Below are 26,317 nucleotides of genomic sequence, written 5' to 3'. Positions count from 1 at the left end.
GTTAAACAGGTATGTGGTCTTGAGTTAGGCAAATTTCTTACATATAATACCAAAAGTAAAACCCACAGAAGAACTAGTACTAAACTAAACTATATCAAGTATGAGGTTCTGTTTTTTTCTCTGACTGGGTCATCTGTATCACTACTAGCTTTTGTTCTGTTATTTAAATTCTTTTTCTTGTGTTTAGAAGCAAGGCATGCTTGTAATGACTGTAACAGACTAATTTGGATTCCTGAAGCTGATTCCGCTCGAGAATAGTGGTGTTTTTCCTCCTTTTCTTTTATTTTTGAGAGGAGGGAGGATTTTTGTTATCAGTCCTTTTATTAAAAAATAAAATACTGAACAATCTTTAACAGGAAGGCAGATTGATACTGTATTCCAATTCCTGTATCTAGTTTAGAAAATGCGTTCCCCACCTGGTGCTCCTGGGAAGGAGTGCAGGAGACACGGTATGTAACTCTGTCCTTTGTGAAGCTGCCTCTTTCCCCCACGCCCGAGTGTGTCCAGTATTTGATGAATTTCATGAAAGTAGGTGAAACTTGACTTGCCTCTTTTCTAGGATGTGCTATATATGTGACTTTCAAGGAAATTTGTTTGTCACTGGACGATCTTTTTAAAATTTCTAACTTCTTTCATTGATAAGTGAAGGACAGTACTGCACCTTCTGAAATATATTAAATGGATTAAGCTAATTAAAAAAAAAATTCCCTGTCCAACAACAACAACAAAAAAGGGAAGGTAAGCCACAGACCAGGAGAAAATTTTTAGAATTTAAAACTAAAATTACTGGGTAAAGAGAAAGGCAGACTTTGGCTTACTGGCAGGAACTCAAAAATGAACTGAACTGTATGTAAGCTACCATCAAAGAATTCAAGCAAAGAAAGAAAGGGAAATAGAGGAGACTGAGCTGATTAAATTTAAATTCCTTCTTACTCTATAAATATACATTTTAGCTATTTATAAGATGACCAACTTAATGCATATTTGATATCATATTAAATCAATGGTGAAAGAAGTTCTTGATCCATAAAACCTGATAAAAATGTTTTCAGTTAGAACATTTTTTGCCTAATAGGGTGATGTAAATAAATGTGTAAGTAAAGATAAAGATTCTTTACCATCTGAGCCACCAGGGAATCCCTTAGAGGTTCTATCTAAACGGAACCTCTTAGTGAAGCATTCCTGGCCTTCTCTCCAGGCCTAGGTGGGTAACTCCTCACTGCTCAGTAGTCCAGAGTATTTTGGACAAAACTTCTTCTAGTTCTTCCCACCACATTAATTATTGGGAGTTTTTCGATAGCAAAGAGCACCCCACCTCCAATTTTGTAATCTCAAATTTAGCACAGTATCTAGCAAATAACTAGTATATACATATACAGTTGAAAAAGAAATTAAACTCTTGAAAATGACCTTGGAGAACAGGTAATCAGTACTGGTAAAATTCTGAGACATTCATTCCCCTTGGAAGGCTGGCACTAGTTAAGAACTGACTGAGGTGATGGAGAAACCAGCCACAGAGAAAGGCAGACTGCTCCCATATCTGACAACGCCTTGTCGTATTACCTGGAATTACAATGCATTATGCAGTATGGACAAACTGAACACTTGTCTCAGAGGCTAAGTTAGCTTTTATGAGGCTAATGTTTAAAAAAAACCCTAAAAAAGAGAAAATGGAACTGTCAGAGATAATTCTGCTGAGCTGAGCTGATCTGTCACGCAGTTTTCTTAACAAATACAACCATGTCAATGTTATACAACATTTGATTACAAAGAAATTCAGTCTTCTGACGATAGTGATTTACTAAAATCACTATAGCAAATTGCAAATCTCTACAAAATTTTTGCGCTTCTTACCTTATATATGTATTACAAGGTTATATATGGATTAGACCCGTGTTCTGTTCCTATATCCAATCCAATAGTTTTACTTATGTAAGCTATGTTTACAGTAACTGAATTATTTTCACAAATTAACTTGACATGTAAATATCCCATTCCCCTTTGAGAACCCAATAAAGTTCATGGAACCTCAACACAGAAGACCCACTATGGTTCTAGTTAAAAATTAATCTAAATGCTATAAAGCTTATACCTAGTTACTGCTTTTGCTGAATTTTTAGTGGATTATCAGCAATAACTGCTTTAAAGAAATATGGCTGGCATAGAGAATTGGTAACGAGGATATTTACTGTAATATTATGCGTAACAAAAAATGAAGAATAGCTGTAAAACAGAATTATAAAACAATTATTAAAAAGTGACACTGACACTGAAAAATGTTCACAAAATATGTGAAAGTAGCTTACAAATAGGATCTATGTATAAACTTTTAAAACAGGTATGTACTAGTACAGACAGGAAAAACATTAGATAGCAAAATGAAAATCTGGTACGAGTAATCTGAGGGCTTCCCCAGTGGATCAGCAGCTAAGAATCCGCCTGCAACGCAATCAAGATGAGGGTTCGATCCCTGAGTTGGGAACATCCCTTGCAGGAGGAAATGGCAACTTGCTCCAGTTTTCTTGCCAGGAAAATTCCATGGACAGAGGAGCCTGGTGGATTACAATCCAAGGGATTGTAAAGAGTCAGACATGACTGAGTGACTGAACAAGCATGCAAGAATAATCTAAACAGGGGAACATGAAAAATGTTTAATTTCCAGAGCTTTTCATTTATTTCTATGCCAGTTTTTTTTTTTTTTAATACCATGAATACTGCTTTTACAACCAGGAATAAAAAAGCTTATTAAAAAAACAGAAAAAATATTTAAAACAGTGTCTGACTGGGCTTTAAGAGACTCAAACCATCACAGGCTGCTTTGGGCAACTGTGAGGAGAGGGACACACACAGCAAAGCTGCAAGTACACAATGCACTGAACTCTGTAGACAGTCAAGTGGGTCTGTGGTAGGCAGCCTCCAGGAGGAGGCCCAACAACTCCCACTCCCCGGTATTCACACCCTCATGTAGTCTCTTCCTATACTATACCAGCCTTGATCTGTGTGATCAATGTAATACAGCAGAAATGAAGGCACGTCACTTCCTAGAACTGGTAATAAAAGACTGGAAGCCTCCATCCTGGACTCTCTTGTAATTCTCTACATGGGAAACCATGCTGTGAGCAGTCATATGTGAGAAGCCCAAGTGGCAAGGAACGGAGGTCTCCTGCCAACAACCCTGTGAGCAGGATAGGAAGCCGACCCTCTGGACTTAGACAAGCCTAGGTGCTCGCAGTCCTGGCTGCCACTTTGATTACAGCCTCCTACGAGCCTGAGTCAGAACTACACAGCTAGAGCTACTTCCGATTCTTCCCCCACAGAAACTGTGAGATAGTTAGGAGTTTGTTGTTTTAAGCTGATAAGATTGCAGTCATTTGTAATGCAGGAGAGCTGACTATATACAGTTAGCTTACAGCTTTGGAGACTATAGAGTCCTAAGAACTCATCTCAGGATAAAGAACCTAGGCTATAGCTCATTTTGCTCAAATTCATGGTTCTGATTTTTCTCTTGGTCTGACCCAAATCAGAAAAGATATTTGAATACCTTTGCAAAAGGTTCAGCTCCTTAGATTTGACTTCTACTTCCTTCCTTCCCCCACTCCTATTTCATCCCATCTTCTCCTTTAGTTACTATAAATCTAGGGTCACCAGACTCCTGTAAAGAGCCAGATAGTAAATATTTTAGGCTTCTCTGGAGCAACTACTCAAGCCTGCTGCTGTAGTTGGAAAGTAACCATGGACAATATCTAAATAATTGGGCACGGCCTTGTTCCAATAAAAGTTAAAAGCAGGCAGCAGATGGAATTTGGCTGCAGAATTGTGGCTTGTCAACCCTTGCTATAAATGAAACTGATCAAGATCCTGTAAGACTAATGCTTCTGCTCATGCAGCACATCCCATTTCCTCTGTTGGTTCAACAGATACTGTTCCAGAAATCCCCCACCCTCCCAATTTGCCCCTCTGTACTGGATGCAAACATGTTATTCTCCTATCTTAAAAAATTCTCAACCCTACTTCCATTTCTTAAACTCACTGTATCAAATTCTGCTTCTTTCCTCTCCCTAAGCCTGCTCTTACCCAAGCTTTTGTTAAGATCATCAATGATCTTCAAATCACCAAGTGAAAAGGTCAAAGTGTTAGTCACTCAGTCATGTCTTGACTCTGTGACCACATGGACTATAGCCTGCCAGGCTTCTCCTGTCCACAAATTCTCCAGGCAAGAACACTGGAGTGGATACCATTCCCTTCTCCAGGTGTTCTTCCCAACCCAGGGACTGAACCCAGATATCCCACATTGCAGATTCTTCACTGAGCCACCAGGGAAGCCCAAACGCAACCAGAAATTCTCAGTCTTCAACACACGTTGCTTAGCAGCAGCGGCTGAGATAATCACTCTTTCTTAAAATACATTTTTTCTTTGACTTCCAAGATACCTTAATCACACTGGTTTTTGTCCCCCTCGAATCTCTTCAGCTATTACTCTTCCATTACCATCATTTTAAATTCTGGTCTTATCTTAGGGTTCATCTTGGACCCCTTTTGGCTAGCTATAGTCTTTCCTTTCATGCTCTCACTCAGAATACTTTTTTACATGGAAAGACACACAAATTTATATCTTCAGATTTCATTTCTCCTCTGAACACCTGGCTCATATTCAACTACCAATTCAATATCTTCAACTGGTTGTCTTAACAGGTAGTCCAAACTCAACTGCCCAAACTCCAAACTGTCCAGACTCTACTCCTATCTAATTTACCTACCCCAAACTACCTCTCTTAGTTATCTCTTTATCAGTAAATGGCAATTCATTCTTTCTCAGAGCAAAACTACTGGAATCATTTTTGACTCCTCTTTCTTAGGCCACACCTGATCTGCTGGCAAATTTAGAGGCTCCATCCTGAGAATATATCCACTCCTCAGAAGACCTCCCATGATACTCAGAATAAAATCCTTACTATGGTTCTAACTTTTCTTGCCATTCCTTCTACTAGAAGATAAACATATGGCCCACGTCCTCATATCCTTCAGGATTCTGGTCTGTAGAATGTAAGATCCATGAGCGCAGGGAGTTTTTGTTTATTGTTGCATCTCCATTACCTCAGCAGTACCTGACACATACTAAGTCCTTAAGAAATATTTGTTGAATGAGTTAACTGTGAAGAGACTCCCCCTGCAAAAAATCCCCCAAACCAAAACCCAGATCACTTACAAAGTTGATGGAAAACTTATTAGCAAAATAAATTGTGTATATTAGCTTTGTCCTCAATTTACATTCTCATAGTGTTTGTAAAACATAACCAGAGCCCCTGATAACTTATAGCAAAAAGGATGGAATATGAGTCAACACACTGAGATTTTGCCACACATTAGCCTGCAAAGACTAGTTTTTCCGACACTTACCTAACTTCTGACGACCATGGTTTTCAGATCTGTAAAATGAGGACTAACCCAGGAGCCTTGGACTCCTTTAAAATCTACAAACTTCCAAAAGTTGACATATAACTTTAGGCTTGTGTGATGACAGATGCTTCCAAACCCACAGGGAGCAGACCACAGCTTCTATAAAGGTGTGTTGATAGGGAAGTACAATTCTGACTTCCTGGAAAAAATGACATGGTATATAGGAGAAGTATCATACCAGCTGATATAACCTGGTGACACAGAAGTGAAACAAGTTTCACTTTTACAAGATGAAAAGAGCAGTGGGGATGTATGGTGGTGATGGTTGTACAACAATGAGAATATACTTAATACTTACTTAAGGGCTTAAAATGTCCAAGGTGTTAGGTTAGATATGGAAAAAACTGTCTTCTGGTTTCCAACAATAACAATGGCAAGTTGGTAGAAATTTTCATTTTTTCAGATTTCAGTAGAAAACCATGTAAATGAGTCCCTAAAGTTATGTAAGATGTGTGAGGTCACACAGCTAATAAATGGCTGTGCAAGAATTCAAATATAGGCCTATGAAACCCCAAATCTACACTATTTCCAATGTACTATATACCATAAGATTAAGTTCAAGGACACAGTATATCTGAGATAGTCACACACACTGATGGAATTCTGATTAGACACACAATTAGTTGGATTCTACCTCTAGTATATTTACAAAAATCATTTTTATAGCTGAGTTATAGGTCATTATGAAGATATTTCCAAAATTCATGGGTAAGTCCCATAAGAGCAGAGGCTATGCAGATTTAGTACCAAAAACAACCTGCTTATAAACTAATAGGAATATACTCAGTTATATTTCTGAATATAAACTAATAGCTTATATTAGTTTAAATAATAGAACCTTAAATAAGTTCCTGCTTATTTTTAAAGGAAAAGATGCTAAAATTTATGGATGAATACTTACAATATTCTAACATTTTATGATATTTGTCAAAATGATTCTATAAGATACGCATCAAACAGATGAATAAAAAACAAGACAAGACTGTACAAGGGATTATGCATCTTCAATATTAATTAACGGAGAACTGAAGAGAGTCCATCTGATGCTTCCAACTGCTACTGCTTATAATGACATGGATATTCAGAGAACTCAAGCTGAAAATGATTAAAATAGCCTGTTCTTTCTCCTCTGTTCCTCATTTCAGTGAATGACATCATCACCCACTTGGGCTCAAGAATAACTAACTTCATGGCTATTAGGATGGCTGCTACTACAAACAAAACAAAACAAACACAAAACAGAAAATAACAAGTGCTGGTGAGGATGTGGAAAGACTGGAACCCTTCTGCACTCTTATTGGGAACACAAAATGGTACAGCTACTGTGGAAAACCGTATGGTGGTTCCTCAAAAAGTTAAAAACAGAATTACCATATGATACAGCAATTCTACTTCTTGAGTATATATACCCAAAATAATTGAAACCTTCATAAGAAAAGAGAAGAAAGAAAGAAAAACAAGGTAGGGTCTCAAAGAGATATCTGTACACTCATTCACAGAGCATTCATCATAACAGCTAAAGTATGGAAGAAACTCAAGTTCAATGGATGAAGAGATAAGCAAAATGTGGTATAAACATACAATGGAATAATACTCAACATGAAAAGCAAGGAAATTCTGCAGTCTGCTACAACATGGATGAATCTTGGGACACTGGGCTAAGTGAAATGAACTAATCACAAAAAGACAAATAGTGTATGATGCCATTTAGCTATGGTACTTAGCATAGTCAAAATCATAGACAAAAGGTAGATAGTGGCTACCATGGGCTACAGGGAGGGAAGACTGGAGAGTTATTGTTTAATGAATACAGAGTTTCAGTTTTACAATGAAAAGAGTTATGGGGATAAATGGTGGTGATGGCTGTAGAACAATGTGACTGTATTAATACCATGAAACTGTACACTTAAAAATAGTTAAGATGCTAAATGTTACGTTACTGTATTTTACTACAAAAAAGGTAGAAACAAAAAAATAATTACACAGAATTTAAAAATTAAAAAACAAGTACATTACTAGTTATCTATTGCTCCATAATAAATTAATCTAAAATTTAGTGGCTTAGAATAACAAACACCTATTATCTTAGAGTTTGAGCAGCTTAGCTAGTGTAAAGTTTTTTGTGGTTTAAAGGATAGCAACAACAAAAAACTACACAGAAAACTATAAAACACTGCTAAGAAAATGTAAAGACCATCTAAATACTGCTCTGAGTCATGTTTATGGACTGGAACCCACATTATTGCAAAAGTATCAATCCTCCCCAAATTTATCTACAGACTCAACTCGATCTCAATAAAAATCCTGGCAGGGTTTTTCTTTTTGGTGGAAACCAACAAACTGATTTTAAAATTTGTATGGAAACAGAAACATCAAGAATATCCAAAACAGCACCAAAGTATGTAGAAGGTTGTCAAACTAGACTGTCCTGCCAATAAATCTATTTTACTTTTAATGATATATACATTTAAGATGTCAAAATAATCTCAAATTTATAGAAAAGTTGCAACTATAACCCAAAACGACTTTTTCCCTGTGCTATCTGATAGTAAGTTGCTCACTCTATATCACTTGAACACCTCTGCATTTATTTTCAACAAATGAGGACAAGCATCTACAAATCATAATGCAGCCACCATAACTGGGAAATCAGCATGAACACATTTCTACCAGAGACTCCTCAGACCTTATCCAAGATTCTGCACTGGATTAGAATCATGCACTGCATTTAATAGTCATATCTCTTTGGTCACCTTCAGTTTAGAAGAATTCCTAATATTTTCTCTGACTTTCATTAAGTTGGGAATTTTAAAGATTACTGACCAATTTTTTCACAGAATGTCCCTTAAGTGAATTGTATGATGATCAGATTCAGGTTATGCATCTCTGGCAGGAAGAACAAAAAAGTGATGCTGTTTTTTTTCTGCCTTCATCTCTTTTTAATAGGTTTCATTTTTTTAGAACAGTTCAGGTTCATAGCAAAATGCTTCTTTGTATATAAACTTGCACTGGGACATAGTAATTCCAAATTATTTATGTATTATCTATGGCTGCCTTCTATTTACAGTGGCTAAGGTGTGTACTATAACGGACCATTTGGCCTGCAAAGCCTACAACATTTAACACTTGGCGCCTTATGAAAATATTGCTGACTCTTATTATATTGACTAAGAAGACTTATTAGAAAGCTATAAAGACAGTGTGGTATTAGTGAATGGATACAGGAAGAGTTGATAAGCTTGTAATATGCCCACTTTACATCTCACCTGAATACCAATTTGAAAATTCCTAACCTGTTTAAATCTACAGTTTCACTGGATTTTGAATACACTGATTAAACACACACACACACACACACACACACACACACAAAGGGAAGACATTCTGATGAGTTTGTAAGAACTGACATCAGGGGAAAAGAAAATAAGCAAGACAAACTTCATTAAAAATCTGTCATTAACTGCTGGATGAAACTGAAAACTGAGGCGCATTACCAAGGAAACCCATCCAACAACACAGTTCTCCCATTCTAATCTATATACTTTATAAAGCATTGATTTCAACTATGACAGCCATACAACAAATACAAAACAAACTCAACCCTAAAACCAGGCCTTTGAATCACGAAGTGTTAATAACCTCCACCAGAAAGAAGCCCCATGTGTGTAGGGGTGCTTGTATATATTATGGTCTGGCATCATCTGGAAGAGAGCTGAGCCAATTTATTTCTTACTTAATTTTTCCAGCTTTATTGAAATATAATTGACAGTACACTTATATACAAAGTATACAATATGATCATTTAATACACTGATTACTTTTATGAATGAACCAAGTCTTTTAAAAGCTGTAATGAAGTATTCAATTATACTGCTCTCACTAAACAATATTTTAGTGCAAAGTATTTTTTTAACTACAAAGAATAAAACATTTTCATTTAAAATAGTTAATAAAGTCTGTTATTTTTCAATTTGTATTTACAGTTTATGGCACACATCATATAATTGCACAGTAACACATGTACATGATTTGAAAGTAAATATACACATGAGAGTTTCCAGAACTCTGTACCGATGGAGGTACACGATCAAAAAGAGATTACTCCTCTGCAGGAGAGGTACTCAAAGCATAACTAGTTCAAGAATAGGAAAGAACCAATTTTACAGTATACATTTAGAAACTCAAAGAGGAACTTGACAGTAATTTTATGTTTGTTCAACTTAATTTTTAAAATGGGCTTGTTTTCTGTCTTCTTAAATTTTCATTTTTCTAGTATTTTATTTTTTACTATATTTTACAAAAGTATCAGTCTGCTGTATACAGAAAACTTAAAAAATAGACCTTTATCAGAGATTATTTCAGAAGCACTGCTGCAGAGAACACTCAAAAGGCAAACTTGATCATGATGCTTCCTAAAATTTTCCAATGGCTCCCCAGAGGCCTGAAATGAGGGGCTTTAAGATCTGCCCACAACTCTCCCAGTCCTCTCTGCCCTGGGCCCTTTCTGGAACACCCCTCAGGAATACACCACACTCGCTCTAAAGTACACGGCATGAATTTTATTCCCTAGTTCTGAACACTCGATGTCCAACTCAATGTGATTCATCTCCTTTATCAAAGTCCTGTTCATCCTCCTGTGGTCACTTCTGGGGAGTGCTCCCTGTCGCTTCAGTGGGGGTTAAGTGCCTTCCCTCATGTGTGTCTAGCACAGTGCCTGGCACACAACAGTGCTTTTCACTCAATAAATATTTTATTAAACAAAACTTATGTTCAATATTCAATATACCTGTCTCCCCCAAAATGTTCTATACTTCTATTCCAAACTTTACACTGTAGTGAGAATAAATGGATGTCTATGAGCTTCAAATATTAAAAAAAAAAAAAAAAAAAAACTATAATTTCTAAAGAAAAAAAACTCTCAATTACTGTCTTTCTTCTCTTTTTCACTTCATTTATGAGACCATTTTTGCCATCATGTCCCAGTTTTGGAATGAAGAAAACACACATTAGTAACAAATTTCATCTCAAAATTACTTTCATATGACTGCCTTAAAAGGGAATGTTTCTTTTTGAACCCATCTGCTCGATTGTGACACTGTGACACAGATTTCAAACAGAGGTTTATTGACTAATATAACAAAAATAACCTACAAAAAGGAAATTTATCTTCTATTTATCCTTGGCCTAAGAGCTTTATTGTAACTGATACTACTTTATACTGACATTAAGTTGAAAACGAATTCTGACCCAAATGATGTTACAATTATAATCAAAAAATCACTTCATGTTTTTAAGATTTAAGGAAACCTGGTCATATCATACTTCTTGATTTATCAGTAAAGAAACAGCAAAAGGCAATCCATAAGCAGAAACAGTTTCCTACATTTTGCACAAATCTGTCAGATAATGACATACATTCTACACTGCACAAGATGTTACTAAAATTTCACTAAGAACACAGATAAGCTTACTATCTTACAGTTCTCTACGGCAGTAATGCTCTGATAAGGATTACTCCTGAGTTTTAAACAACCAAAAAAAGACCCTATAAATATTCCGGACTGTACATTTTAACTAGTCTTTTTTGATTGAAGAACACATTGTCGATATTTGTATCAAAGCTTTAAAGATGTAATAAAATTAGATACAGTTTAAACTCATAAGAATAACAAAGAGTAGTTATTTCACTACTTACATTGAAAGAACAACCAAATGGACAGCTGGGATTTGGAGGAAAATGAGATGAAGGCTGAAACTAAAGTATTTCTGGAGTAATACAATCTTCTTCCTTTACTTCCTAATTTAAGAAAAAAGCAAGCAACGGTTAACTAGATAATCTTAAAAGTATTCACATATATTTTTATTTAAAACTTTAAGTTATGTTTCACTTAGTCTAGTAACAGCATTCTCTAAATACTTAGTAACTGACAGCACGGGACGTGGACCAGTCAAGTTGTGATAAACCTTAACACATCCACGATGGGAAAACCCTGGGAATTCAATCAAAGCTATAAAAGATAAAGTTCAGCTCCCCAAATCATCAAAGAGCCATATCTCCTGTTTACCAAGTATACTTAACACTCAATATACACACACCTGGTGCAGTGGTAAAGAACCTGTCTGCCAATGCAGGCGATGCGAGAGACATGGGTTTAGTCCCTAGGTTGGCAAGATCCCCTGGAGTAGGAAAATGGCGACCCACTCCAGTATTCTTGCCTGGAAAATCCCATGGAGAGAGGAGCCTGGTGGGCTACAGTCCACAGGATTGCAAAGAGTCGGACACAACTAAGCACACACACACACATGTATACGCACATCAAAAAATAATAGTAATAACCATGAGAATTTCTCAACAAGCCAGTAATCAAAATAAGCAACTGAGCCATCAGAAGCAGTATTTGGATAGGATGATATTTTAATTTCTGAGTTGTATTTGACAAAAATTGAGTTCAGAATTTCATGTCAAACAAATTCTTCAACTTAACTGAACAGTTAAAATTTTTTTTCTTGATAACCCAGAATCATAATGATCAACTATTACCCTGTTCTCAGAGGTGACTATGAATTTAGGGCAGTTTTCCCTAGATTCAATAGCTCTGGAAGATGGAACTCTAAATTCTAATGCCACGCTGTAGTCTTTCTTTCTGCCTCATCCTTTCACAGTTGTCCCTCACTGATCACTAACTGCCTACGTGCCTTCAGAGCACCTCTCCATCCCCAAAAACTGTCTGGAAGTAAATTACCAGGCTTATTGCACTAGATATAAAACAAGAATAAGTAGGTTCTGAAAGACTTATTACTATGCTCTTGAGCACCGGACACATAATAGCCTTTAGCATTAGGACCTTACCTTTCTACTTTGGATGTTCAAAGGTATCTCCACCCCCCACCCTGTATGTTTTGAAACCTTACTTTCTAATTCTCAATGGGGAGCATCTTCTACCTCATAGGGTTGTGTTTGGAAGATTAAATGGAAATAATGAATCTGAAGTGTTTGGGTGAGGGCCTGGCCATGGAAGGAAAACTACAAATTCCAGTCATTTCCTTCTCCCTAAGTACATTTCATATTTCAAGTTGTAAAGTTTGACCCCAGATAAGTGAATGTTGCTGTATTATTTTTAGAAACGTGTGACCAAGATGGTTAGGGAACTAACTAAATACATGAAGGATGTGTCTGAACAGGCAGATGCTTGGGAAGCTGGCAAGGGAGTTGCATGGCTGCCATCTTCAATTATTTGAAGACAGGTACATGTGAAAATGACTATTCTTGATTCTGTCAACAGATGCACTGTTTAACAGGGGCTCAAAAACATATTTGTGTGCTAAGTGCTTCTCCAGAGAAAAGAGGAATAAAGAGAAGCCATAAGGTAATAGACTACAGTTCAAAACAAGGATGGATTTTTAAATTAAGACATCCAGAAATAACACATATTTCCACAATACCACTACAAGTGGTTAAGCAATGGCTAGTGGCTAAGGAGTTTTTGAGGAGATTTTTGTAAACAGTGGAAGAATGATTAGCTGCCCTTTGAAGACCTGTTCTAACTCTGTAAGAGATGATACATTTTATACAGTCCAAAATCAGAAGCTCTTGTTTCTGCATTTATTTTCACACTAAAATAACTCCTAAAGAATACTGGCAAAGTATAGACGCAACACAAGAGCCACAGTGTCCAAAATTATTTGCTTGACTTCATGATTGTACTTACATATCAGTTGTATGACTACTCAAGAGTTTAGATTAGAAATGCTCCGAGTGATGAAAAGTATTCTTTTTTGAGCAGGGAAATCACAACTGCATCAATAGCATCGTCACCATCACCATACACTCAATGTCATGAAAAGGAACTGGGAACAAGCCTTACTTTAGGAAAAAAAAAAAAAAACCGCTTTGAAGATGAATCATGTAACATATGGACACAGACAGAGCTTGAGAATCCAAGTAAATGAAAGAAGAGAGGAAGGAAACTAATTATAAAAATGCGTTTCAGCAATCTGTAGGAATGCAGGAACTCCAAGAGAGTTGGCTATAACCCCCACTCAGACAGCTAAAGAAAACTACATAAAAAAACACGCAAGAGAAGTACAGAAATATCAGCCACAATTATCAAGTTATCACTGTTAATGTAGGTCCTCCCCTCACTTCCATGGGAGAGATACCTGGAATGTTTTAGCTTAAACCAAATATCACCTGTGTTTGGTTAGGTAAGAAAAAGTGCTACTAGTAAAGGCTACTTTAATCAGCTAACAAATGTGATTTCCCCCTTAAACTTCAGATATTAATATCCTATTCATTACTTTTGGTTTAATTTCATAAAAGTGAGCAAAAAATGACCCGTTGCCCCTAAAGAGGCATTAAACACAGTTTGTCTGCCAGCACGCCCTCTTCTTGTGGGAACCATTCTCTCCTATTACAGTTACAATGGACTATATATACAGGCAGGACTACAAAGCAGGACAAGAGACACAGGCCGGCCAGAGTACTCTACTCCTTAAACAAGTGAGATAGACAGGCTCTTTGATGAATCTGGAGATGAATGTGGCTACCACACAGTCTGCCAGTACGAAAAAAGAAAGAAGCAGAGCTGGGGAAGGAGACAAAGCCTGCACACTTCTGTTGTGCTTAAGGTAGCCTAAACCAGATTTCTGACTCTGACAACTGAATGAATGCTAACGGTTTATAGGGTCTCTATTTGCTTCTTACAGCTTAGAAAGGAAGAGTTTCTCACTGCTTAATGGCAGAATGAAGATAAAGGGGTCTACGCTGTCTTTGATTAGTCTTTAATTAATCTAGTACTTCAGTACTAGACATGTGGAAGAATTATAAACAGAAGATTTAGCTTTTATTCCAACTCTCCAAAAAGCCCCATGGCAAATTAGAAAAATTAAGCAAGGCTTGTGGTTAACTTCATTACACTCTAGGAGAAAATCTTTGAAAATCACAGATCTTAAGGACCTGTATCCAGAACTCACAAAGAACTCTTAAGACACAATGAGAAAAATAATCCAATTTTTAAAAACTGGGCAAAAGATTTCAGTAGACACTTCACTAAAGAAAACAGGTGGAAGACTAATAATAAGCACATGCAAAGATACACTATCATTCACTAGAGAAATGCAAATTAAATTCTCAACAAGATACTTATTTATACCCAACAGAATGGCAATACATTTTTTTAAAACATGATTAACAATTGTTCATGAAGATGCAGAGAAACAAGAATTCTCAAATATTGCTGGTGGGAATGCAAAATGATGCATTAAACATACGGCTACCACACAACCTAGAGGTTTCACTCTACATTACCAATGAGAAATGAAAACGTATGTCCATTAAAGACTTCTACATGAATGTTCATAGCAGGATTATTCACAATAACCAAAAACGGTAAACAATCCAAATGTCCATCAACCAGTAAAAGGATAAGCAAAATGTAGTATATTCATAGAATGGGAATTAACTACAAAGGGGTATAAGAGATTTTATACTAAAGAGATGAATATGTTTTAAAACTGCATTATGGTAATGATTTATACAACTCAGTAAAGTTACTAAAAAATCACTGTAAATCTAAAATGGGTGAATTTATGGTATGTAAACTATGTCTCAAAAGTTACTTAGAAAAAGTGAAAAGAGGCTAGAGAAGTCAAAGTAAGCAAGCAGAAATTATGAACCTTGACTGGGTCCTGGTTCAGAAGGAGAAAAACAGCCATTTAAGATGATAGGAGACAATTAATGAAATCTGAACTTGGACTAGATATTAGATGATGTAACGAAATTATTGCCAATTTTCTTAAATATTACAATAGTATTATGGTAATACAGGAGAATGTCTTCATCTTCAGAAGATGTAAACTCAAGTACATAGAGGTGAAATTTCATGTCTCCAACCTTCTTTCAAACAACTCAGAAAAATAAAACCATCTACACTTAAAAAGGTAAAGCAAATGTAGCAAAACAATAACTGGTGAATATAAAGTGATTAGTAACTACTGGCTTTCAACACTGTACTCTTATTAACTTTTTTGTAAACTTTTCAAGGCAGCAAAGACCTACTGTATAGCCCAGGGAGCTATAGTCATTGTCCTGGGATAAACCATAATGGAAAAGAATATAAAAAAAGAAAGTGTCTGTGTGTGTGTGTATATATATATGAATTATTTTGCTGTACAGCAGAAATTAACACAACATTGAAAATCAACTACACTTCAATTAAAAAAAAGAAATCTTTCAAAGCACAAAGTTGGGGGAAAAGATTACTCATTTTATATTCTCTCTTTAAACATTGTTTTTATTGAGGTAATACTGGTTTACAACATTATATAAATTTCATCTGTACAACATATGTTTCTACTTCTATATCCTACAATGTGCTCACCAAGAATTTACTTTTCATCTGTCGCCATACAGCTTATCCCCTTTATCTATTTTGCCCTCACCCCTGCCCCTTCCCTTCTGATAACTAGTACTCTGTTCTCTGAATTCGCTTTAGTTTGGTTTCTTCACTTTTTTTTTCTTTTTATATTCCACAAGAGTAAAATCAAAAGATATTTATCTTTCTCTGACTTTAATGTTGTTACAGATGGCAAGATTTCATCTTTTTCATGGCTGAGTATTATCTTGTGGTGTATGTGTGTGTGACTGCATGTGTGTGTGTGTGTCTGTGTACACCACATCTTCTTTACCCATTCATCTGCTGATGGGCACTGAAGCTGTTTCTAAATCTTGACAATCATAAATGAGGCTGTGATGAACCTAGCAGTGCATACATGTTTTTGAATTCGTGTTTTCACATTGTTTGGATAAATACCCAGAAGTGGAACACCTAGATTATATGGTAGCTCTATTCTAGACTTTTTGAGGAGTGTCCATACTATTTTTGATAGTGGCTGCACCAAAAGACCGGAGAAGGCAATGGCACCCCACTCCAGTACTCTTGCCTGGAAAATCCCATGGATGGAGGAGCCTGGTAGGCTGCGGTCCATGAGGTGGCTAAGAGTCGGACACGACTGAGCAACTTCGACTTCTCACTTTCATGCACTGGAGAAGAAAATGGCAACCCATTCCAGTATTCTTGCCTGGAGAATCCCAGGGACAGAGGAGCCTAGTGGGCTGCTGTCTATGGGGTCGCAGAGTTGGACCCGACTGAAGCGACTTAGCAGCGGCAGTAGCAGCACCAAAAGACGCTTGTTCCTTGGAAGAAAAGCTATGACAAACCTAGAAAGCATATTAAAAAACGGAGAAATCTGTTGCCAACAAACCTTTGCTAACAAAGGTCCATATAGTCAAAGCTATGGTTTTTCCCGTAGTCAAGTATGGATGTAAGAGTTGGATCATAAAGAAGGCTGAGAGCCAAAGAACTGATGCTTTCGAGCTGTGGTGCTGGAAAAGACTCTTGAGGGTCCCTTGGACAGCAAGGAGATCAAACCAGTCAATCCTAAAGGAAATCAACCTTGAATACTCATTTGGAAAGACTGATGCTGAAGCTCCAATACTTTGGCCACCTCATGCAAAGGGTCAACTCATTGGAAAAGACCCTGATGCTGGTAAAGATTGAAAGCAAGAGGAGAAGGGGATGAAAGAGGATGAGATGGTTGGATGGCCTTACTGACTTGATGGACATGAAGTTTGGCAAACTCTGGGAGATGCTGAAGGACAGAGAAGCCTGGAGTGCTGCAGTCCACAGGTCGCAAAGAGTCAGACTCGACTTAGTGACTAAACAACAACCAACAATGTGTAAGGATCCCCTTTTTTCCCCGAATCCTTGCCAACACTTGTGGTTTCTTGCTTTTTTGATAAAAGTCATTCTAGCAGGTGTGATGGAGAAGGCAATGGCATCCCACTCCAGTACTCTTGCCTGGAAAATCCAACGGACAGAGGAGCCTGGTAGGCTGCAGTCTATGGGGTTGCGAAGAGTTGGACACGACCAAGTGACTTCACTTTCACGCATTGGAGAAGGCAATGGCAACCCACTCCAGTGTTCTTGCCTGGAGAATCCCAGGGATGGCGGAGCCTGGTGGGCTGCCATCTCTGGGGTTGCACAGAGTCGGACACGACTGAAGCAACTTAGCAGCAGGTGTGAGGTGATATCTCACTGTGTTTTGATCTGCATGTCCCTAGTAACTGATGACACTGAACATCTTTTCATGGAGCACTCATTTTAAAATGCAAATGTAATAGGACTCACCAATATAGTTCACTGTGCATTTCAGAAAGAGGCAGAGATGAGTTATACTGTCATCTCTTTGGCTGATACAAAGATCAAATGAAATCACATACACAAAAGTGCTAAGTGTCAATTTTAAAAAATTTAGTCACTTACACTTTGTGCCTTCCTAGAACAGAAACACACAATTAAATCTAGCATCACATTTGATCACTCCTGTCTACAACTAGAGTTCCTCAATTTTGTAGTCAACACTGTACAAACAATTCTTCAAAGCACTGTCAGTGTTCAATATGAATAATTCCCTTTCACCACTCTAATTTGGGTATTTTGTCTTTCTACTCACTATACCACAATCTGTTAACAGTGTACTTTTAAACAATTTAGAGTTTTAATGGCTTAAATTCAGACACAGTAATGTAAGACAGGGATCCTGTTATGAATCAAAAGGACTGTTCACCTGGGAAGTTCAAACAAAAAGCACTGAATTAAACACTTTAAAAGTAAATTTATTGGTATGTGAATTATACCACATAAAATTGACAAATTCATTAAAAAAAAAACAAACCAGCCTCCCCATCCCCACCCCAATAAGCAAAGGACATAAAAAGACAGTTGATAGGATTAAAAAAAATCAATGACTAATGAATGTGCAAAAAGTTCAAACAGTTGTAACCAAATATATGTATATATATAAACTTTAACAAAACATAAGAACAAGGGTGGGTTTGATAATCTGGCCAAAGCAAAGGACAAGAAAAGATAGAGCAAATGGTCAAGCTTTATTTTATTCTGAGGGATCAAGAAAGCTCAGCAAATAAGAATAAATGAAGTAAGAGACATAGAGAATTATTTTAGTTGCAGTGTAGACACATGAAATAGGAGAGCTTAGAGACTGACAGGGTAGTAGTAAAGTTACGGATAGTCCAAGCGCTAAGAGACTAGGGCTGGTGTCCCAGAAACTTAGGATCTCAGAGGACAGGGAGTTTCTGTCACAGGAAAGTGTTTTAGGCAGAAAGATGAAGGAAGACGAAATGTCCTCAGACTAAAAAGATGGGGCAGGGGAAATAAGGCAGAAAACAGAAAAGATCAGCCAACTGCAAGCCCAGATATCAGGGTAGCAGCATGTAGCAGAGGATGAGACCTGAGGATCTTCGGGGCAGGAGAGCCCCCAACCACCACCTGCCCAAGGTAGAACTGTGGATTAGGAGGCAACAAGACCCACAGATAAAAAGGCAACATAGATCCCAGGAAAAAGTGGAGACAGATGACTGGCCACAGACCAAGAGTACTCAGCTGGGGGGCGAGAGCTCCTCAACCTAGAGACCTACCAGCGTTTCTGGGACAACGAAGATGGACTTACAGGCCACAGACTGGGATTTGAGGGGACTTCTAGGGAAGCACAAGGGACAAGAAATTAATAAATATCCCATCACCCTGCACTCCTGGGAAAGGAAATAGAATGACTAAAACAGAAAATGAGATGTGGACTGCAAGTTCACAAAAAGGACCTAGACAATCTTGAAATTATAAGAATCTACAGAAAATATGCTACTTGAACTTTCTGGGTGAAGTAGATAGCAGTGAAATGAACGTGTTCTCCAGAACATGGGAGACTGAGCACTGGTAAGTGTCCATCGCTGCCATGGGAATGCAATGTGCCCAGGATCCCAGCATCTGATTCCACACCAACATATACCTCCAGCCAGAGGCCTAGAGCATTTACAAATGAATTCTGGAGGCCAAATGGACCCAGGCCCTACAAACTTGCCTACAATTACCCCATATCTGTGTACCATGGGCCACCCCATGGATTACTCATCTAATTACAAATCTGACTTGCCTTATTGACTAAGGACTTAAGCCATAATCACATCAATACAAGGTGAGCCTAATTCATCTGCTAGGCACAGAAACCACTTAAAGACCATGAAAGCCTAGAAGGAAGCTCTTAGATTTTCATAGACCTATGGCTGCTTTTAACCTGTGGCACCCATGACTCACTGAGTGAAGATTACAGTGGGGTTTGGAAGAATTATATGGAGAGGCAGGAACAGAACTCAGGAATGGTTGTATGAACTGGGAAACTAAGGATCAGTACCTCATCTCGACTGTCATTACACTTTGCTGCTGCCCACTAGGTAAGTCAAGCTTCCTGCCTCTTGTATCTATCGACATTAGTATCGCAGAAATAGTGAAGGACTGTAGTCATGGCAAGGAATTTCCAGTTAAATTAATATCCAATGTAATGTTTATCTTTGTACATGCACAGGGAAGATAATACAATGAACAATCAGCATCTCTATCAAAGACACTCTTAACACTACTATTTAACATAGTTCTGGAGATAGTAATCAATGCAATTAGATATGACAAACAGAAATATAAACACTGGAAAAGAAAAGGATAAAACCTTTATTTATAGGTGATATAACTATATATTGCAAAGAGTCAGACACAACTGAGTTACTGAACAACAAGTAACTGTATATCTGGGCCAAAGAGAAGCGATGATAAAATACAATGGATAAGAAAATTCTGTTTATAATAGTAACAACAAAAGACAAAATAAAAAATATGTAGGAATAGACATGAAATGTTCAAAACTTATGTAAAGTAAATATAAATCATTCTGCAGAGACAAAATAGTGGATGTAAGAAAATGAAAAGATTTCGCTTATTTAAGATTAAGGTGTTCCAACATCATCAAGAGATCAGTTCTAAGTTAAATAGTAAGTTTAGTGAGATCTCAATAAAAATAGTGAGCTTTTCAATGGACTTAGACAAACTGATGCTAGAGTTCAAATAAAAAAAATAAGACATGCAAGACTAGTAAAGCCCTACCAGATACTGAATCATATACAAAGCCTTTATGATTAAAACAGTGAAGTACTTACTGGTACAGGAATAGTCAGACATACAAAAGAATGAAACACACCCAATTACATATGGAAATCTAGCACATGATAAAGGGAGCAAAGTTTTTTCTTAAAAGTAGCATTAGAACAACTAGAAAGTCATGTGGAAAAGATAAAATTAGATCCATTCCTTACATCAAAACAGAAATATACTCCAAATGGATCACAGAACTGAATGCTCTCTATATTATAAATAAAACTGTTTTAGTACTGAAGAAAGCATGGCTAAATTCCTCTCTAACCTGTGGGTACCAAAAAGGCTCTCTATGACTAAAAATCTAGATGCAATAAATTTAATATATTTTATTACACAGAAACAAATTTTTGCAAGTCAAAAGAAAAAAAAAACAAACACACGTACCACTAGCAATGCCAAAAGATAACTGGGTAAAGTATCTGCAATACGTGGCAAAGCTAAATGACTAATATTCATAAATATAAAGAACTTTTAAACTCTGAGGAGAAAAGACCAAAATTTATTTAGAAAGTGAGCAAATAACGTGAACAACTTTAAACATACAAAGAAATGGCCCTTAAACATATGAAAAAATATTCAATTCACTTGTAATATGAGAAATACAAATTAAAACTACACTGAGATACCATTTCTCATCTTTCAGATTAGCAGAAGCTGCAGTACTCATATACCACAGGTAGGAATTCAAAATACTACAATCCTATAGAAGAAAAATTTGGCAAATCTAACAAATCTTACACATGCATTTACTCTGAAGATATGCTTTCACAGTACAAAGAAACAAAGATTAGCATTATAACATCATCTGTAATTGAAAGATACTAGATATTACTTGGGGTTTCCCTGGTGGCTCAGAGGTTAAAGCGTCTGCCTCCAATACAGGACACCTGGGTTCTATCCCTGGGTTGGGAAGATCCCCTGGAGGAGGAAATGGCAACCCACTCCAGTATTCCTGCTTGGAGAATCCCATGGACGGAGGAGCCTGGTAGGCCACAGTCCACAGGGTCGCAGAGTCGGACACGACTGAGCGACTTCACTTCACTTCAGATATTACTTGTAGTGTAGTGTGTTAGTACTCAGTCCTGTTCACATCTTTGTGACCCAATGGACTGTAGCCCCTCAGGCTCCTCTGTCCTCGGAATTCTCCAGGCAAGAATGGAGTGGGTTGCCATTCCCAACCGCGGGATCAAGCCCTGGTCTCCTGCATTCCAAGTAGATTCTTTACCATCTGAGCCACCAGGAATAAAGATGTCATTAAGAACTGAGGAAATTTGGGAACTTCTGACAAAGTCCTGTGCAGGCTTTTAAGAATGCATGGGTACGTGTAGTTATGAGGTTACTATAGACTGTGGTCAACAAAATTTATAATAGGCTAATGAAGGCACTGTCCATAGTAGTTTAAGGTAGATTTTATGGCAGATCACAAGGGGAGTAACTAGCCCAGTCTTGAAAGCTGTTTTTTTGCGTGTTGTTTTGAGGGATGGAGTTGAGAGAAAAAAAATCGAATCAAGATACAATTTTTGGAGAGGTATAAGTTAAACTTATATATGAAATTAAGGATAAAAGGAATTTGGATTTTTTTAATTAGCAAGAAGGAGGTGTCAAAGGGTTTTAAGCATGGGAATATCAAGACTGCTCTAACCCCCAAACTGTGGCAAAAAGACTGGGCGGGGAGACCCCAATCAGAGGCTGAAAGGCTGCTACAAGAATCCAGAATAGATCCAGATAGGGCAGCAGAACTAAAGCATCTGCAACCACTCAGTAGTGGGGCAGCCTCATTTTCAATGGATTACTATGCTAGCTTCTCAACTGCACAAGAAAGCAGAGATCCTGTGGTTTAAAGACTACAATTATGATCTATTTAGAAACTGGGGATCTTTGCCCCACCTTCACAGTGTATTTGGGGGTAGAAGTCATTTCATAATCTTGCTGTGTTTTATTCTCCAAGATGACATTGACAAACCCCAATATGTAGTTTCAATAAGTGAATTCTGCAATGAAACTGGATCCCAGACTTCAAAGAGATTATGTGTGTCAAGCATTATGTCCGTCTACTCAATCTGATACAGGACTCTAGTTGTGGTGTATTTAAGAATACTCATGTATTTTATGGAAGCCTGCTTTTTGGGTCAGAGAGAATACCCTCTGATGTTGAGAAATTAAGTTTTCACCTGCAGATGTAATAAGTCAAAGATGCAAATTCTTTTCTATAATTTATTCAAACATCTTTAAGAACTCAAAGCTTTAATTTTGTTTTTTCTATATTTTAACCAAATCCTTATGAGTGCAATAAAGTAGTAAGAAAGATGTTTCAGAGCTAAAGAAAACAAAACGAATAACTGTCACTAATGGGGGCTGGAGGATAAGTTCCCGTATCTCCTTCGGTCCAAGAAAGAGCTAAAAAACAAGATTTCAGGAAAGGTCACCACAAACAAGCCTCCAATAGTCTTCTCAAATAGGCACTATTCAGCTACTTGAAAGGTAAAAAGTAATCATCAAACACCAAAGTTGAGTTCCTAATAGTTTACTCTCCCAGGACATTTACATGAACAACACCCAACCATTTTTTCATCATGGCACATGCAGAAGGGGATGACATATGAAATACCATAAACAGATGACTGGCTGCTGTCTGAAGCCACCTGGCCAGGGTCAGTGGTTACCCCAGGCCCCATTTGATGGGCAAGAATACTGAGGAGATCAATATCTCTGCTTTCTTAAAGCTCAGCTAAATCAAAAATTGAATTTTTTCCCCCCAGTCTTTTAGGATTAATTGCAATAGCCAATGCTCTCAGCAATCATTACTTCAAAATCCAGATGATATTACTCACTAGTGGCCCAGCTTCCAGCAATTAACTTCATTTAGCCTTAGTAAACTATGGAAAAGTTACCTCCTGTAGTGTAGAGATTAAAAATAATACAAGTAAAGTTCTTATCACAGTGCTTGGCAGGCAATCAATGTAGGAGGACTGCTAGGGTTGTTAAAATAAGGGAAATCTGACCTCTGTATAGTGGTTATGTCACTGAGATAAGAAACTGCAGGCTTCGGTCTCCTTAGTGTCTAAAATGAAAAATTTCATAAAACAATGAAAACCATGAACCGTCTCCCTAATTCTTCAAAATCACAATCTTTTCCCCATGAATACTCACAGCCTCTTAATTCAATATTTTAAAAGTAACTGTCTTTGCAATCCATGTACATGTGCATATTACACTGGTACACACAGATACAAGAAGTGATACTGATATATTTATTTCTGTTCTGCAGAAGCTAAGCTTGGAAAACCAGTGCAGGACCAGACATGAAGAGAAAAGAAGGTATCAGCGCTTTTTTATCTGAACCTCACTACAGTGAAAATAATCCAACCATCCACAGGCAAAAATTATCTCCCTGCAAAAATAGTAGACAACATTCTTTCCTATAATTAGCCCCCTTTCACTGAAAGCCCCGCAAAGAAAGTGTTGTATGAAGAATTACTTCAAAATAATTGATACAGATGACTGCACACTCAGCAGACACACTGGAGAACAGCATCTGGATCGCTGAAAAATCGTGTGAAAGTGGCTAATCGGTAAGTCATGTCAAGGTCATAACAAGAGAACTTGTTATGTCAGACTTCATGCACCCATGGGGAAAAAAAAAATGAGCCATTATAAGCAATTTTGCAATGTACCACACTATCCCACAGTGGTAACTCCCAATTCTCTCTGTTTGATTAAGATAGGGTATGGTTACAAACTCCAAACACAATTTACTATCACCAGGAAATCCTGATAATCCTGGGCAAAAAAAGCTCAAGTGTAAACATTTCCCACTGAATACAAGTTATTATAATACTCAATCACAACACCCCAAATATAATTTTAATCTTTCATGGTAGGATAGTTTTGGAAGGATGGCAAAGGATTCTTCTTGATTTGTCCTTTGACCATGCTAAAGAACGGAAAGACAAAGCAAAATCTGCATGTGCCCCCAAACTGAAACAAAAACACACAAAAAAACACCTTAGCCCAACAAAATAAATGACTACTAGAAGGCAACTGTGAGATCACCTACACATTCATTCACTCGGTGAAGAATTGTGTGAATAACTTCTATATTCTGGGCACATGCCATGTAAGCACAGGGATGAGAAAGACATGACTCTGACCCTGAAGAAATTCAAAAACTAAAAATAATGTTTTAAGAATCACAAGTCATTTTATAATATTGCATTAATAGAGACAAAAACGTAAGCTAATAAGACACACTGAAATACACTAATAAACATAAGCTAAGAGGAATACCTTTCCTTTAGTGGAAATGAGTTTACTAATGAAATGTGTTATTCAATATGTGGAGCATGATTAAAGTCGGAATTTATTTCCAGGACAAGAATTAACTCATGACACATATTTTATAACGATCCTCCCCCCCGCCTCCCCGCTCCCGACACAATTCGTAAATTAGGTGCTTTTTAGCTTGACAGGTAGGGCGTGGTCCTGGAGTTCTCAAACAACGTCAATGACACTTGGATGAGCTCTCACAAGTCTGGACATTCAGGTTCCCAAGAAAAGGCCAGTCAACTCCCTGATTCTCCCTAAACCTTGAAACAACACTGCCACCTCTCTGCGCCCTCACCTCCGCCCACTTACACACAGATACCCAGCCTGGAGCACACACATCACATCTTTCACTTTTGGAAAACCTTTAGAACGAACCACGGAGGAAACACCCCCTTGCTCAAAACACCCTTATCGCGTCCTCGTTTCAGAGGCTTGATTCCTGACTATTGGCTAAACCTGTGCAAGAGCCCTGGACCAGCTATTTAGTTCAGTGCGGACCATCTAATGACTTCAACCTGTAAAACCCGTTCCTTTAACTGGCACAAAACGCTACCAGAGATGTTTAAAAAGCAACTGCCCGCAAACAGACAAGGAGTGGAAGAAAGGGGAGGGGAGAGGGGCGGAGTGAGGCGCGGGGACTGCGGCGACGGGTCCCCCAGGTCGCGGGCACCGCCCAGGCGGGGACCTCGGCGCGGCGGGCCAGAGATGCAGGGTGACCTTCCGACGAGGCCAACTCAAAGGGGTGCCGGGCTCGGGGGACCCCGCCGCAACCGCCTGCTCTCGAGAGGTGCAATAGTCCGCACAGCGGCGAACACGGCGCCCCGGATTCCAGCTCGGGCTCGTCCCGCAGCTGGTTCCCGGGCAGAACGCGGGAGGTGCAATCTCGGCGTCCGGGCCCTGCGCCTGGGCCTCGGATCGCCGCCGCCCAGACACACCCCCGCCGCCCGGGCGGGCGGCCCCAACCCCTCCCGGGCCGGCCCGGGTGGGCACCGCTCACCTGCACCGCAAGCCGGTCAGCCGCCCCGTGGGCTCCGGAAGCCGCGGCTGAGCTGGCTCCAGCCGGACAATGCTCCGCTCTTGTAGTCTAGGAGGCTCCGCGCCGGGAGCGGCAAAAGGAAGAGTCCGACAGGAGGCGGTGGAGCCTGGGCGGCAGGAGGAGGTGGAGGAGGACTCCGGGCGCTCCGCTCTCGGGAGATCCACCCTCCTCCTGGCCGCTCTGCAGCAGCTGCCGCCGATCACTTCCGGGGCGCTGGGGAGTGGGGCGGAGCCGGCTGGGAAGCAACTTCCTGTCTGCTAGCTGAGAGGAGGGTGGGGGGCCGGGGCTGGAGAACAATGGCCGGAGGGCGCGGGCTCTCCTGTGTCCACTCTCTGAGTGTTGAGGGCGGGCTTCACGGCCTTTAGGGCGACTCCACCCCCGGCTCTCTGCGCCGGCGAGGTGAAGTCACCTCCCGGGGGCCCGGGAGTGGCCGCGG

General features: G+C 38.7%; 1 protein-coding gene across 3 annotated transcripts in view; it reads right to left on the bottom strand.

Annotated features, from left to right (window-relative positions):
• The window catches only part of RALA (RAS like proto-oncogene A), a 58,689-nt gene extending 32,604 nt beyond the window's left edge, over positions 1 to 26,085 (bottom strand). The window contains exons 1-3 of one of the 3 annotated variants that reach the window (XM_070369340.1): positions 25,843 to 26,085; positions 11,153 to 11,254; positions 5,398 to 5,596 (exon numbers count right to left, since the gene is read on the bottom strand). The gene's annotated coding sequence lies outside the window, so the exon portion shown is untranslated. The remainder of the gene's footprint in view (positions 1 to 5,397; positions 5,597 to 11,152; positions 11,255 to 25,842) is intronic. The other 2 variants (XM_070369339.1, XM_005888149.3) reach the window with 2 other exon arrangements.
• Between the last annotated feature and the right edge of the window lie 232 nt (positions 26,086 to 26,317).

The sequence above is a fragment of the Bos mutus genome, chromosome 4 (genome assembly GCF_027580195.1).
Source record: "Bos mutus isolate GX-2022 chromosome 4, NWIPB_WYAK_1.1, whole genome shotgun sequence".
In the NCBI taxonomy this organism is placed as follows: domain Eukaryota; kingdom Metazoa; phylum Chordata; class Mammalia; order Artiodactyla; family Bovidae; genus Bos; species Bos mutus.
The sequence above is the reverse complement of the archived record's forward strand: the minus strand, read 5'-3'. Positions and strand labels throughout refer to the sequence as shown.